This window comes from Dendrobates tinctorius, unplaced genomic scaffold (genome assembly GCF_039654945.1).
Source record: "Dendrobates tinctorius isolate UK_male_01 unplaced genomic scaffold, ASM3965494v1 ptg000126l, whole genome shotgun sequence".
Taxonomy (NCBI): domain Eukaryota; kingdom Metazoa; phylum Chordata; class Amphibia; order Anura; family Dendrobatidae; genus Dendrobates; species Dendrobates tinctorius.
This window is the reverse complement of record NW_027361794.1, coordinates 23,123,851-23,137,473: the sequence shown is the minus strand read 5'-3', so window position 1 is coordinate 23,137,473 and position 13,623 is coordinate 23,123,851. Positions and strand designations below refer to the sequence as shown.

The 13,623-nt window shown below is 46.6% G+C and overlaps 1 protein-coding gene across 1 annotated transcript in view; it reads right to left on the bottom strand.

Annotated features, from left to right (window-relative positions):
• The window catches only part of LOC141047103 (uncharacterized), a 93,866-nt gene that overhangs the window by 28,400 nt on the left and 51,843 nt on the right, over positions 1-13,623 (bottom strand). The gene's annotated exons all lie outside the window — the stretch shown is intronic.

The window sequence follows — 13,623 nt, the reverse complement described above, 5'->3', positions numbered from 1 at the left end:
CATGTTTTGTCTTTGCTATTCTTAGCCTTGTAGTACTTCCTATGTCCCCTGTCTTTGCCTGGCTTTCCTATCTTCTGTCTTATTGTGCTCCTTTTGCACAAGCTAGGCTTCCTTCCTTTGCTCTGCCCTATCGTGCTCTCTTGCACAAGCCTGTTTCCGTACTGTGCCTCGTTGTGCGGTCTGTACCTGCTTTGGCCATGTACTCTGCTTTAAGCCTTTTCTTTGTATTCTGCCTTTCCGTGCTCCTTTAGCACAAGTCTTGCCTTATACTCCATTCTTTGCCATATACCCGGCTCTGTGCTCTGGCATACGTTCCGCTACCCATCTGTACTCTCCTCTATGTCTCTGACCCTGCTCTGGGCTCTAGCATACGCTCTGCTTCTCTTTCTTGTACCTGGCTCTGTGCTTCTGCCTATGTTCCACTCCTTGTCCTGTACTTTGCCTAGCCTTGCCTTGCCTTGTTTCTCCGCGTGCCCTTTGCACGCGCCTGGCCTTCCCTCGCCCACCTGTTTGTGCCTCAGCCATGCCCGCATTAGCCGTGCCCGCCTGCTTGTGCCTCAGCCATGCTCGTCGGCCAGTGACTTAGCTGTGTCCGCCTGTTGAGCCTCAGCCCGACCAGCTAGCCAGTGCCCCAGCCATGCTCTGCTTCCTTGCACTCACGCTGTCCCTGCACTGTGCATTGTATGCCTCTTAGCATGCACAGGCCCTAGCCTGTACCATTGTGTGCCCTCTAGCATGCACAGGCCCTAGCCTGTACCCTGGCGTGCCCTCTAGCATGCACAGGCACTAGCCAGTACCCTGACATGCCCTCTAGCACACACAGGCCCTAGCCTGTACCCTGGCATGCCCTCTAGCACACACAGGCTAGGCTGAACCCTGGTGTGCCTCCTAGCATGCGCAGGCCCTTGCCCTAGCCTGAACCCTGGTGTGTCTCTTAGAACGCACCCTGACTTGGACCCTGGTGTTCCCCCTAGCACACACTGTTTTGCACCCTGGTGTGCCCCCTAGCATGCACCCTGCCTTGGACCTTGGCGTGTCTCCTAGCATGCACCATGTCTTGAACTCTGGCGTGCCTCCTTGTCTGAACCCTGGCTTGCCTGCCAGATGCCCGGAGCCTGCCGATTGCTGCCAGAGGTCCGAAGCCTGATGACTGCAGCCTGATGTCCGGAGCTGATGTCTGCAGCCTGTCGATCATTGCCAGATGTCCGGGCTCCAATGCCATCTAGCCCTTGCCGGAACCCTGGCGTGCCACCTAGAACGTATCATGCCTTGGACCTTGGCGTGTCCTTGCACGCACCTTGCTGTGTATCACTTTGTCCTTGTAATTATGTCTTGCACCTGATGTTACCCTGAGACCACGCTTTAATGAAGATACCCTGAGACCACGCTTTAATGAAGATACCCTGAGGCCATGCTTTGTCTTGTCTTGTATCCTGCACGTTCCCTGTTGCCAGACACTCACACTCGTGTCTTTCTTGAGCCGGCCGTCTGGTTCCAGCAGTCATGGTGGCTCACCCCCTTGGTCTTGCTCCTGACACTCCCTGTATAGGGGGTGGTTCCTCACAAGGTCAGCTCGCCCTTGGTGGGTGGGTGCCATGACCCAGAGGGTCCACTCTAGAAATCGACACAGCAGAAGCTGACTCCGTCACAATTTTTCTTATCCTGAAATCTTTCTTGTCCCGATAAGTTATCTAAGTCACAACTTCCACTATAAGCAATCAAGGGGTTGTTCTTTGCTACTAGGGCTAAATCTTTGTCTCCTAACAAATGCCAATTCCTTTTTATCACTGATTACATTCATATTGGGATTAGGTGTAAAAGTAACAATAAATCTTTTATTATCTCGTCCTTTTTTCTGCTCTTCCTCCTGGATCTTGTAACTAGACCCACATGGGTTCCTCCATCACTCTAGCAGAGTGTAATAATGTTGGCGGATGACCTCTGTGTAATAAGTCGTCTGTCAGGTCATTCGCTTGTTGTAGGAAACCTTCTTCTCTACCATTCATTGTTCTCAGCCTCAGATACCGGCTGTATGGTCGGCCTCTGTTAGTATGTTCCAGGTGCGCATTATTAGAATGGAGGGACATATTGGTGGCTGCAGATTCTTATAGGTGCTGGTTATTATTCTACCATCCACTATTTTATTATTTACATCTGAGAAATCTAAGTTATTCTGTCCAAATTGTGAATAAATCTCATATTAACCTTATTCTCCTCGTTCATATATGTAATGAAATCATTAACCCCTTTCTGTACAGCCCACACCAGAAACACATCATCCACGTACCGGTGGTCTGCACGGAGGTGTCAGGTGGGGGTTTTACACTATAAATATATTTATTTACAAAGTCTGGCAAGAACAAATTAGTGAATCTGCCATCATCTGGCGCCCCCATCGCTGTCCCCGTCATCTGGGTGGACCAGCTGCCCCCAAAAGAGAAGGCCTTATGGGACAATATAACATTCAGGCTTTCCAGGATGAATCCAATATAGTCATCTGTTTCAGCAGTTTTTTCCATAGATTTTTTATTGCTTCCAGTCCTGTGATTTGTGGAATTCGTGCGTACAAGCTCCCGACGTCGATCAACCCTCCTGCCAATCTATACCGGACACAATTCTCTATAAATCTCCGGTGTCCTTGATGTGAGCAGGTGCTATTCTCAGTAATGGTCTATAAATGTAGATAAAGATTCTGTTACTGATCCGACCCCGCACACTATCGGGCGGCCTGGTGGGGGCGCTGCGTCTTTGTGGACTTTAGGAATATAATACCAATGCGGCTTGTGTGGAAATTCAGGGAAGAGTTTCTCTGATATTTCTTAGACAATCGTCCCTTCTCGATCTGAAATCTCAGAGAAGATCTTAGTTGTTCCTTATCTTTATTTGTGGGATCAGCTCTTGTTTTTTTTTATCAGTAAACACCGTAAATAGAAAACATTCGAGATTGCCAAAATTACATTTTTATGGATGGCACAATTCCACAAAAAATGCTGTAACGAGCGATCACAATTGTACTAATAAAGTTCATTTATTAATCTCTAATAATTATTTTCTTTTCAACAAAGATTACTATATGCAAACAAATGGAGTTTCTGTGGGGGCAAAATATTCCCCTTCATTAGCGAACTTGGTCATGAGTTGGTGGGAGGAGACATACATCTATAATAGTGAGAATCCTTTCATTGATTTTATTCAATTTCACGGGAGATATATTGATGATATTATCATAATTTGGAAATCTGATGTATCCACTGTAACGGGGTCTTCTGTGCTGTAATATCTCTCACATTACCACCCCGTGTTTCAGGAGGTCCACTCTGCTTTTCCTCACTCCTGGATGAAGGACGCTGGCTCGAAAGGCTTTGTAACATTGGAACATATAAAAGATCACTGCTTCTCCACGTATTTCCAGTGGGACAACATTTTACTCACCGGTCTCAGAATATATATACATACAGAGGATAGGACAATCATTATGTGGCCGGCCAGTAGATAACAGGCTCCAATTAAGATGCCAGACGTACATTACAATAGCCACAGGTGGCTGGCGACCCCCCGATCGCTTACCGTGGGATTTACAAAGGTGGGGGGAGGTCAGAAGTGGGATATCTCGTTTACTTCTGCCCAGGAGTCGCAGCCAGTCGGTTGCTGCATTAGGAGTATGAACCTCACATTGCACCTATCATACATGCATCTCCTATTTGGGTTGCTGGGGGGGTTCTGTAACATCCATAATACAGGAATTTGATTTATATCTGAATTGTAATTCGTTAAATCTCAAATTCATGGTACGACATGAAAATTCAAGTATTGATTTTTTGGATCTAAAATTAGAGGGAATAACTAATGAACCTATTGTAGCATGCACTCACAGAAAGGACAAGGCTGGAAACACAATATTGCACGCCAAAAGTCACCATCCGAAACACACTATCAAGAGTGTTCCGGTAGGTGAAATGACGCGTGCAAAACGCAATTGTAGCAAGTCTGGGGACTATGAGAGAGAAGTGTCAAACATCAAAAAGCGCTTGAGTAAAAGAGGTTACAATAAATGGAGCTTAGAAAAAATTATGGCAAAAAAATCTGGTTTTAAAAAGCAACAAGATGTGATTGGTAATTCTGTTAACCCTGTCACTTTAGTGTTACAATTTAGTAATCAACTCTCATTTATCAAAAAATTTATTAGGGACAATTTGTCCTGTTGTGAGTTCATTTTCCCCTTCACCATTGAGGTCTGATGAACTCCCTCTTCTGGTGAAGGAAGGTAGTGAGGTTGATTACCAAGCACCTGAGCAGGATGGTGATGACTGGGTGACTGGAATTGCTGACTGGATATAAGGCAGCCGACGCCCTTCTGCCTTGCTGGTGAGCTGTCTGAGGGATTCTAGGAGACCAGTCTGATTCCTGCTCCTCAAAAGCTTAGTTTTCTGCTCTGCTGTTTGCATTTGTGTTTTGGTTTTGTTTTGCCTTGTTTTTCTGGATTTCTGCCACTCCCTGCTGGGGTGAGCTGAATTCCTTTTTGCTCTGTCTTCAGAAAATACCTGAGTACTGATATAGTCTTTTTGAAGCCTAGCGTCTTCAGGGCTTTTTTCCCTATCAGTCTGTTGGCTCTTGTTTTGATAGGGTTTTGGCGGATTGCAGACAGCAGCTTTTCTATCCTGTCCTATTTAGTTAGCTTTGGCCCCATCATTTGCTCAGCCTATCTTTCTATCTGTGTGAGTGTTTTTTCATGTTGCTTCACCGTCATTATATGTTGGGGGCTGCCTATTGCTTTGGGGTCTGCTCTGGGGCAGTTTAGATTTCCATTTCTGTCTTTAGGCTATTTAGTTCTCCAGCTGTGATCAAGCGGTCTAGGGCACCGTAGGAACCCCCCACGGCTACTGCTAGTTGTTATTATTATTATTATTATTATTATTATTTATTGTTATAGCGCCATTTATTCCATGGCGCTTTACATATGAGGAGGGGTATACATAAAAACAAGTACAATAATCTTAAACAATACAAGTCATAACTGGTACAGGAGGAGAGAGGACCCTGCCCGCGAGGGCTCACAATCTTCAAGGGATGGGTGATAATACAGTAGGCGAGGGTAGAGCTGGTCGTGCAGCGGTTTGGTCGATCGGTGGTTACTGCAGGTTATAGGCTTGTCGGAAGAGGTGGGTCTTCAGGCTCTTTTTGAAGGTTTCGATGGTAGGTGAGAGTCTGATATGTTGTGGTAGAGAGTTCCAGAGTAGGGGTGATGCGCGAGAGAAATCTTGTATGCGATTGTGGGAAGAGGAGATAAGAGGGGAGTAGAGAAGGAGATCTTGTGAGGATCGGAGGTTGCGTGCAGGAAAGTACCGGGAGACGAGGTCACAGATGTATGGAGGAGACAAGTTGTGGATGGCTTTGTATGTCATGGTTAGGGTTTTGTAATGGAGTCTCTGGGCAATTGGGAGCCAGTGAAGGGATTGACAGAGGGGAGAAGCTGGGGAATAGCGGGGGGACAGGTGGATTAGTCGGGCAGCAGAGTTTAGAATAGATTGGAGGGGTGCGAGAGTGTTTGAGGGGAGGCCACAGAGCATGAGGTTGCAGTAGTCAAGGCGAGAGATGATGAGGGCATGGACTAGGGTTTTTGCAGATTCTTGGGTGAGGAATGAACGGATGCGTGAAATATTTTTGAGTTGAAGTCGGCATGAAGTGGAAAGGGTTTGGATATGTGGTTTGAAGGAGAGATCAGCATCAAGGATTACTCCGAGGCAGCGAGCTTGTGGGACTGGGGAGAGTGGGCAGTCATTTACTGTAATTGATAGGTTCGTAGGGGGGGTCACGTGAGATGGGGGAAAGATGATGAATTCTGTTTTGTCCATGTTGAGTTTCAGATATCTAGTGGAGAAGAAGGATGAAATAGTGGACAGACATTGAGGGATTCTGGTTAGTAGGGAGGCGATATCTGGTCCAGAGATGTAGATCTGTGTGTCATCAGCATAAAGATGATACTGAAAGCCATGAGATTCTATGAGCTGTCCCAGGCCAAAGGTGTAAATAGAGAACAGCAGGGGCCCAAGGACTGAACCTTGTGGGACTCCGACAGATAGGGGGCGAGGTGAGGAGGTGGTGTGTGAGTGGGAGACGCTGAATGTCCGGTCTGTTAGGTATGATGAGATCCAGGAGAGGGCCAAGTCTGTGATGCCGAGGGATGAGAGGGTCTGTAATAGTAGGGAATGGTCCACTGTGTCAAAGGCAGCCGACAGGTCCAGGAGGAGGAGGACAGAGTAGTGTCGCTTGCTCTTGGCAGTTAAGAGGTCATTGGTGACCTTAGTAAGGGCAGTTTCAGTGGAGTGGTGTGACCGGAAGCCAGATTGTAAGCGGTCGAAGAGGGAGCAAGAAGAGAGATGGGAGGACAGTTCAAGGTAGACGTGTTGTTCCAGTAGCTTGGAGGCGTATGGGAGAAGTGATATAGGGCGATAGCTAGATACAGAGGATGGGTCAAGAGAGGGCTTTTTGAGGATAGGTGTGATGGAGGCATGTTTAAAGCTTGAGGGGAAAACACCAGTTGTTAGTGATAGGTTGAAGAGATTGGTTAGGGTTGGGATGAAGACTGTGGTGAGGTTTGGGATGAAGTGGGATGGGATCGGGTCGAGTGCACAGGTGGTGAGATGTGATCTTGAGAGTAGAGTGGAGAGTCGATCTTCTGTAATGGTGGAGAAGTTGGTTTTGAAGGTGGAGGGCTGGGAAGTCGGGAGGAAGGGCTCTGGGGGTTGTTGCTTGATAGGTTCAGGGGTCTGCAATCCGATAGCTGCCAACTTCTCTGGTTTTCTGGACTTAGCTAGTATTTCTGTTTTTGCCTCCTATGGTGACTCATTCATAACATTGTCAATTTTAAAAGGAGACCCTGAGATTGAGGAAATTATAAAAAAAGGTTTTAGAATGGTCTCAAGAAAAGCGCCCTCTATTAAACAAAGTTTGTCACCAAGTTTTCTTAATGACTCACAGAAACAAATCACCAATTGGTTAAATACGAAGGGTTTCCATAAATGTGGTGCCAATTCATGTAAAATGTGTAGGTCCACCAACAAATGTAGCAAATTTGGGGATTGGAATAATGAACATTTTTATGAAATCAAGGATTTTATATACTGTAATTCTAAAAATATTGTCTATGTCATGGTGTTAGGCGTCGGGTTCCTGCCACTGCACAGCAGGAATCCAGAGCCTTGCACCCAGCGGTCTCCCATTCTTCTTCGGCCGCAGTGGAGCCTGCTCAGCAGATTCGTCGGTCCTGGCACTCTGCCCAGGCCAACTCCGTGGGTTTGCTTGCTGCTGCCACCTCTGGCACAGCTATGACAATGCATGCTGCTCTGCAGAGAGATTCTTCAGGGACTAAGTCCTCATGTCGGGCCACTGAGCATGCCCGTGGAGTGATCTCCCATTGGAGATCGAGGGTCACGTGCTCAGGTCCTGCTCGTGTTCGTATTGGCCCATCCGAGAAGCCAGGAAGGTCCCGGACGCCCGTGGCTATAAGAGGTCCGCATGGCCGCTCGCCCATGCGTTAGTATAGACTGTATTTACAGACTATGTGGAGTGAGCGATGTATGCACATATGAATGTCTCTGGTGAATGACTCATTAAGAAACCCCTACCCTTGGTACTCATGTGTTGTGCAGCCTAGCCTGCTAGCGCCCAGGCTTAGGCGTAGGTAGGTCTGAGGTTGAGTCAGGCATCTGGCCTCACCAGGGACTCGGCACGCCTCAGTGCACATGCTCCATAGCCAGCGTCTATAGCGGCGCTCGTGGCAGCGACGCCGCACATTCAGTGGGCCTAGAAGGACTCTAACCCCGTGTCCTTGGGGTAGAGTTCTGTGGCTGTACACTGTGCCCCCTTTTGGCCGAGCTCTGTGAGTTAACAGGCTCCGGCATCTACTTTCAGCAGTGGTGCGGCTCTGTGCAGTAACAGAGTTCGCCCTGTTCACATTGGGTGACGTAACCCACATGTGACTGGTTTCACACCGCTTAATTCTTCCGCCATTACTTAGCAGCAGTGTACCACCTCTGCACGGTGGACCCCGGGCTGCGAACGCACCTACTATTATTTTATAATTTGGTGCGTTCCGCCAGCCCTAACACATGGAATGTGCGACCTGCCAGTTGAAATATGTGGGAAGTAGTCAACGTGCATTAAAAACAAGAATTAGGGAGCACATCCATAACGCAGAGAATTTTAATGCTGGTAGAAATATATCTCAAGTCTCCAAGCATTTCACTGAAGTTCATAAAAATAAAGTAGCCTCATTGTTGGTCTATGGTATAGGAAAAATAGGGAAACCGATGAGAGGTGGCGATACAGAACCCACACTAAGAAGCAGAGAGGCGTGGTGGATCTTCAAGCTAAATACGAGAGGACCACGAGGATTAAATAAAAGAGAGGACATCATGCGCTTTTATTCATTTATTTTTACTTCAAACAAACCTTCAGTTCCAGTTAGAGATGAATCACGAATTTTGTATAAATTGTATCCATCTATGGTATAGATTTATCTGTAAGGAATTGTTTCACTCCAGAAATATATTATTCTTTATTCTCATATGTATAAAATATTGATGAAAAAAATGTGAAACAGATAAAAAATAATAATTAAAAAAATAGGATAAATGGAATCGATAGATTCATATTTACGTCACAGTAATGATAATATTGCAAATATCGCCATCACAGCTTTTCATTTACTCGTGACCTACTAAATGACAGAATAAATATCTAGAAATAATTTGTAACTGTTCTTTTCCCCTCCTTTCTCCGAAATTAAGAGTTTGGCTAATATGTAGAATACAAGAAGACACAAGAACAATGACAAGACAAAGAAACAAAAAAGATCATGTGCAAATATATAAAAAATAAAAGTAATCTTACGGATAAAGGATGTGACAGCTTATAGGCATCGTTCAATACCGCTTGATTGCACTACTAGGTCATGTTTTTTCTTCGTGATTTTAAATGTGTTTGTATGTCATGTGTTTTCACCTTGTTAATTGTTTAATCACTTTACCGGTGTGGTGACCGGAGTCAGCGTAAAAGTTCTGTCTGTCACATTGCCTGACATCCTGACTGAGGGGGCGCAGTCACCAGAAACGCGTTGGTAGCGCACGCGATCATTTTTTCCATGCTGGCACTTCCACCTTGTCTGGACTACATGGATTGGAGTGAATAAAGAATTGTATATTTTCACCACATCATGGAGCTGGACGATTTCTTTTCACTACTCAAAAATATTATCCATAGTTCACAACACAGCCAAAAAAAAAAGAAAAAGAAGAAAACAGAACAGTGCAAATTTCCACAGGAAAATATTTAACAAGAAAAAACTGGACCAGCACCAAGACAATCCCTTACTGAAGAGCTTCCCCGACCAGTGTCCACTTGGCATAGCAGGATATGCAGCAAGAAACAGGGAAACAGCAGCACATGGAGGGAAAAGAGGGAACTTTAATGCCCAACGTTTCGGATGTGAAATCCTTCTACAAGCAATGTGCATAGCGATAGTACAGGTGTATAAAGGGTTAACAATTCAGTGCAACAATTAGGTAAAAAACATTTAGAATGTACATTCCATGTCATAGTGATTATATAGTGCAGGAAGTGCTCGGTGCATATATAGACAATTCCTCATAGAATAATACCCATAATTACACACATAACACAGGCAATAAGAAACACATCAACTCAGCCACAATGATCAAAATGATCTCAGCTGTCACATCTCAAAAGGAGCAGAAAACGCACTGACTGCTACAAAGCACAGCGGCGTGCCTGAGCACCGGCGTCCACACGGCTTCATGGAGCGCGTCTGTGAGGTCAGAATGTTCACCCATAGTGCGGAGCGGGTGCAGCTGCTCCGCGCATCATTGGCGCCTCAAATGAAAAAAGAAGAAAACAAGGAGACCACCGAGGGAATTGCACACCACCAATATATAAAGGAGCTTTATTCACACCACTGTTTAAAAACATGTAAAAGCAACAAAAATGACAAAACCCATCGTTAACCCTAATCTGTACAAAAATAAGAATTGAGTGATATGCATGTGATACCTGAATGAACACACGGGTACAACTATAAAGTGCATCAATATGATAGCTATGATCTCACCCTGGTATCCCAAATAACATGCAGGACTAATAGGATCACAAGAATTTATAAGACTCAAAATGGGGCAATGGGGCCTCGTTGTGCCCCGGCATTTGCAAATTTGTTTTTAGGATGGTGGGAGGCCACCATCGTATATACTTCCAGATGTTTTCAGGATAGGGTACGATATTGGTCAAGATTCATAGACGATGTCTTTTTCATTTGGTCTGGCCCTCCAGAGGAATGTCTGTCCTTTTTGAATTCTCTAAGAATTCTCTCAATGTCCATTTGACTCATACCATTTCATCTCTTACAGTTAATTCCTTGGACCTCAGTATTACCTGTCATGAGGGTATCTTATCCACTTGTCCTTATCGCAAGCCAACTGCGACAGTTTACTTGAATATGGAAGCTTTCATCCTTTGCACACCAGAAATGGAGTCCCGGTGGGGCAATTCTTGAGAGTTAGAAGAAACTGCACAAGTGATGTAGACTTCTGGAGGGAGGCATGTGATCTCACGGAGAGACTCAAGAAAAGGAGGTATCCCAATAAGTCCATATCTCGGGTCTTCCAGAGGGCTAAATCGCAGACGCAAATATCCCTGCTTACTCCAACCAAGAGAAAAACAGATAATAATGTCCGGTTTATTACAAATTTCAGCACACATTGGCCACAGGTAAGACAAATCTTACAGAAACATTGGACTATTTTGACTACGGACCTGCAGACTTCTCAGGTTGTGAGCCAACGACCCTTAATTACTGCTAAGAGAGCACCCAATTTAAAAGACATCCTTACCAGTAGTCACTATAACAGACCTACTTTCAGACTAAATAGGGGGATTGTTCTAAGGGGCTCTTTTCCATGTGGGGATTGCAATATTTGCCCTTTCATGAGTCCCACTAGGGATATTTTTTGCAATCCCATTGGTCATGAACAACATAAGCTAAAATCATACACTAATTGTAAGACGACCAATGTTGTTTACAGGGTCGGACTGGGGTGTCTAGGGCCCACCAAGGGAATAAATTTTAGGGGCCCACCTACAGTAATGTACAACTCAACATTTAGGCTTTGAGACCGCGGAATTACACCATGGGTTCTTTTGCTGTATATCCCACGCCAAATCTGCATCATTTCAGCATCCTAATTCTACTAAAAGCTGCACCGTTGTTCATATGCTGCAGATCTTTCCGCACTACGATTCATTTAATCCTTTAGGGCCGCAGGCCTGTTTTCACCTTAATGCCCAGGCCATTTTTTGCAAATCTGACCTGTGTTACTTTGAAGTTAAAAAGTGACCCCATTTTGGAATCTACACCCCCAAGGATTGACGTAGGGGGTATAGTGATCACTTTGTCCCAACAAGAGTTCCATGGTAGATGCTACACAGCCCAGCCAATCGAAGCGTTCGTATCTGCAGGGGGGGCTAAAATACACCCGGACCAGCCAGGCAGCGTTGCTGCCTGCCGGTCTTAGCGGCGAAAGCCTCCCGGTACCCGTGCGATTAGCTGCCCCAATAGGCAGCACAGGTCCCCAATAGGCAGCATTGGTCCCTATAGGCAGCACAGGTTCCCAATAGGCAGCACAACTCCCCAATAGGCAGCACAGGTCCCCAAAAGGCAGCACAGGTCCCCAATAGGTAGCACAGGTCCCTAATAGGAAGTACAGGTCCCCAATAGGCAGAATTGGTCCCTATAGGCAGCACAGGTTCCCAATAGGCAGCACAGGTCCCCAATAGGCAGCATTGGTCCCTATAGGCAGCACAGGTTCCCAATAGGCAGCACAACTCCCCAATAGGCAGCACAGGTCCCCAATAGGCAGCACAGGTCCCCAATAGGTAGCACACGTCCCCAATAGGCAGCACAGGTCCCCAATAGGCAGCATTGGTCCCTATAGGCAGCACAGGTTCCCATAGGCAGCACAACTCCCCAATAGGCAGCACAGGTCCCCAAAAGGCAGCACAGGTCCCCAATAGGTAGCACAGGTCCCCAATAGGCAGCACAGGTCCCCAATAGGCAGCATCGGTCCCCAATAGGCAGCATTGGTCCCAAATAGGGAGCAAAGGTCCCCAATAGGCAGCACAGGTCCCCAATAGGCAGCACAGGTCCCCAATAGGCAGCATTGTTCCCAATAGGCAGCATTGATCCCCAATAGGCAGCATTTGTCTCCAATAGGCAGCATTGATCCCAAATAGGGAGCACAGGTCCCCAATAGGCAGCACATGTCCCAATAGGCAGCACAGGTCCCCAATAGAATCATAGAATCGTAGAGTTGGAAGGGACCTCCTGGGCCATCTGGTCCAACCCTCTGCTAAAAGCAGGATTCGCTAAATCATCCCAGTCGGATGTCTGTCCAGCCTCTGTTTGAAGACTTCCATTGAAGGAGAACTCACCACTTCTCGTGGCAGCCTGTTCCACTCATTGATCACTTTAACTGTCAAAAAGTTTTTTCTAATATCTAATCTGTGTCTCCTCCCATTCAGTTTCATCCCATTGCTTCTAGTCTTTCCTTGTGCAAATGAGAATAAAGTTGATCCTTCTACAATCTTGGCTGGTTCTGGTCGCTGTTTCCCACTTCCCACCCAATGCCCTAAATACTGAACCTCTGCTTTGCCCACGTGACACTTGTTTGGGTTCAGGGTGATTCCGGCCTGGTGGATCCTGTCCAATACTGTCTCTAGGTGATTTAGATGCTCTTCCCATGTCGCACTGTAGATGGCAATGTCATCCAGGTAGGCACAAGCATAGTCCTGGAGACCATCCAGAAGCCGGTCAGCCAGCCTTTGGAAGGTCGCCGGAGCATTCTTCATCCCGAATGGCATAACTCGGAACTGGAATAAGCCGAACGGGGTGACAAATGCCGACTTGGGAATAGCGTCAGGACTAAGGGGAATCTGCCAGTAGCCTTTGCATAGATCGATGGTGGTCAAATACTTTGCCCCCGCCAGCCGGTCTAACAACTTATCCCACACACGGCATGGGGTATGCATCCGTCACTGTTTTCTCATTGAGCTTACGATAGTCTACACAAAACCGTGTAGTCCCATCCTTCTTGGGCACTAACACTACGGGAGATGCCCAGGGACTATCTGACAATAGGCAGCATTGGTCCCCAATAGGCAGCATTGGTCCCAAATAGGCAGCATTGTTCCCAATAGGCAGCATTGGTCCCCAATAGGCAGCATTGGTCCCAAATAGGGAGCACAGGTCCCCAATAGGCAGCACAGGTCCCCAATAGGTAGCATTGTACCCAATAGGCAGCACAGGTCCCCAATAGGCAGCACAGGTCCCAAAAGGCAGCACAAGTCCCCAATAGGCAGCATTGTTCCCTATAGGCAGCATTGGTCCCCAATAGGCAGCACAGGTCCCCAATAGGTAGCACATGTCCCCAATAGGCAGCACAGGTCCCCAATAGGCAGCATTGGTCCCTATAGGCAGCACAGGTTCCCATAGGCAGCACAACTCCCCAATAGGCAGCACAGGTCCCCAAAAGGCAGCACGGGTCCCCAATAGGT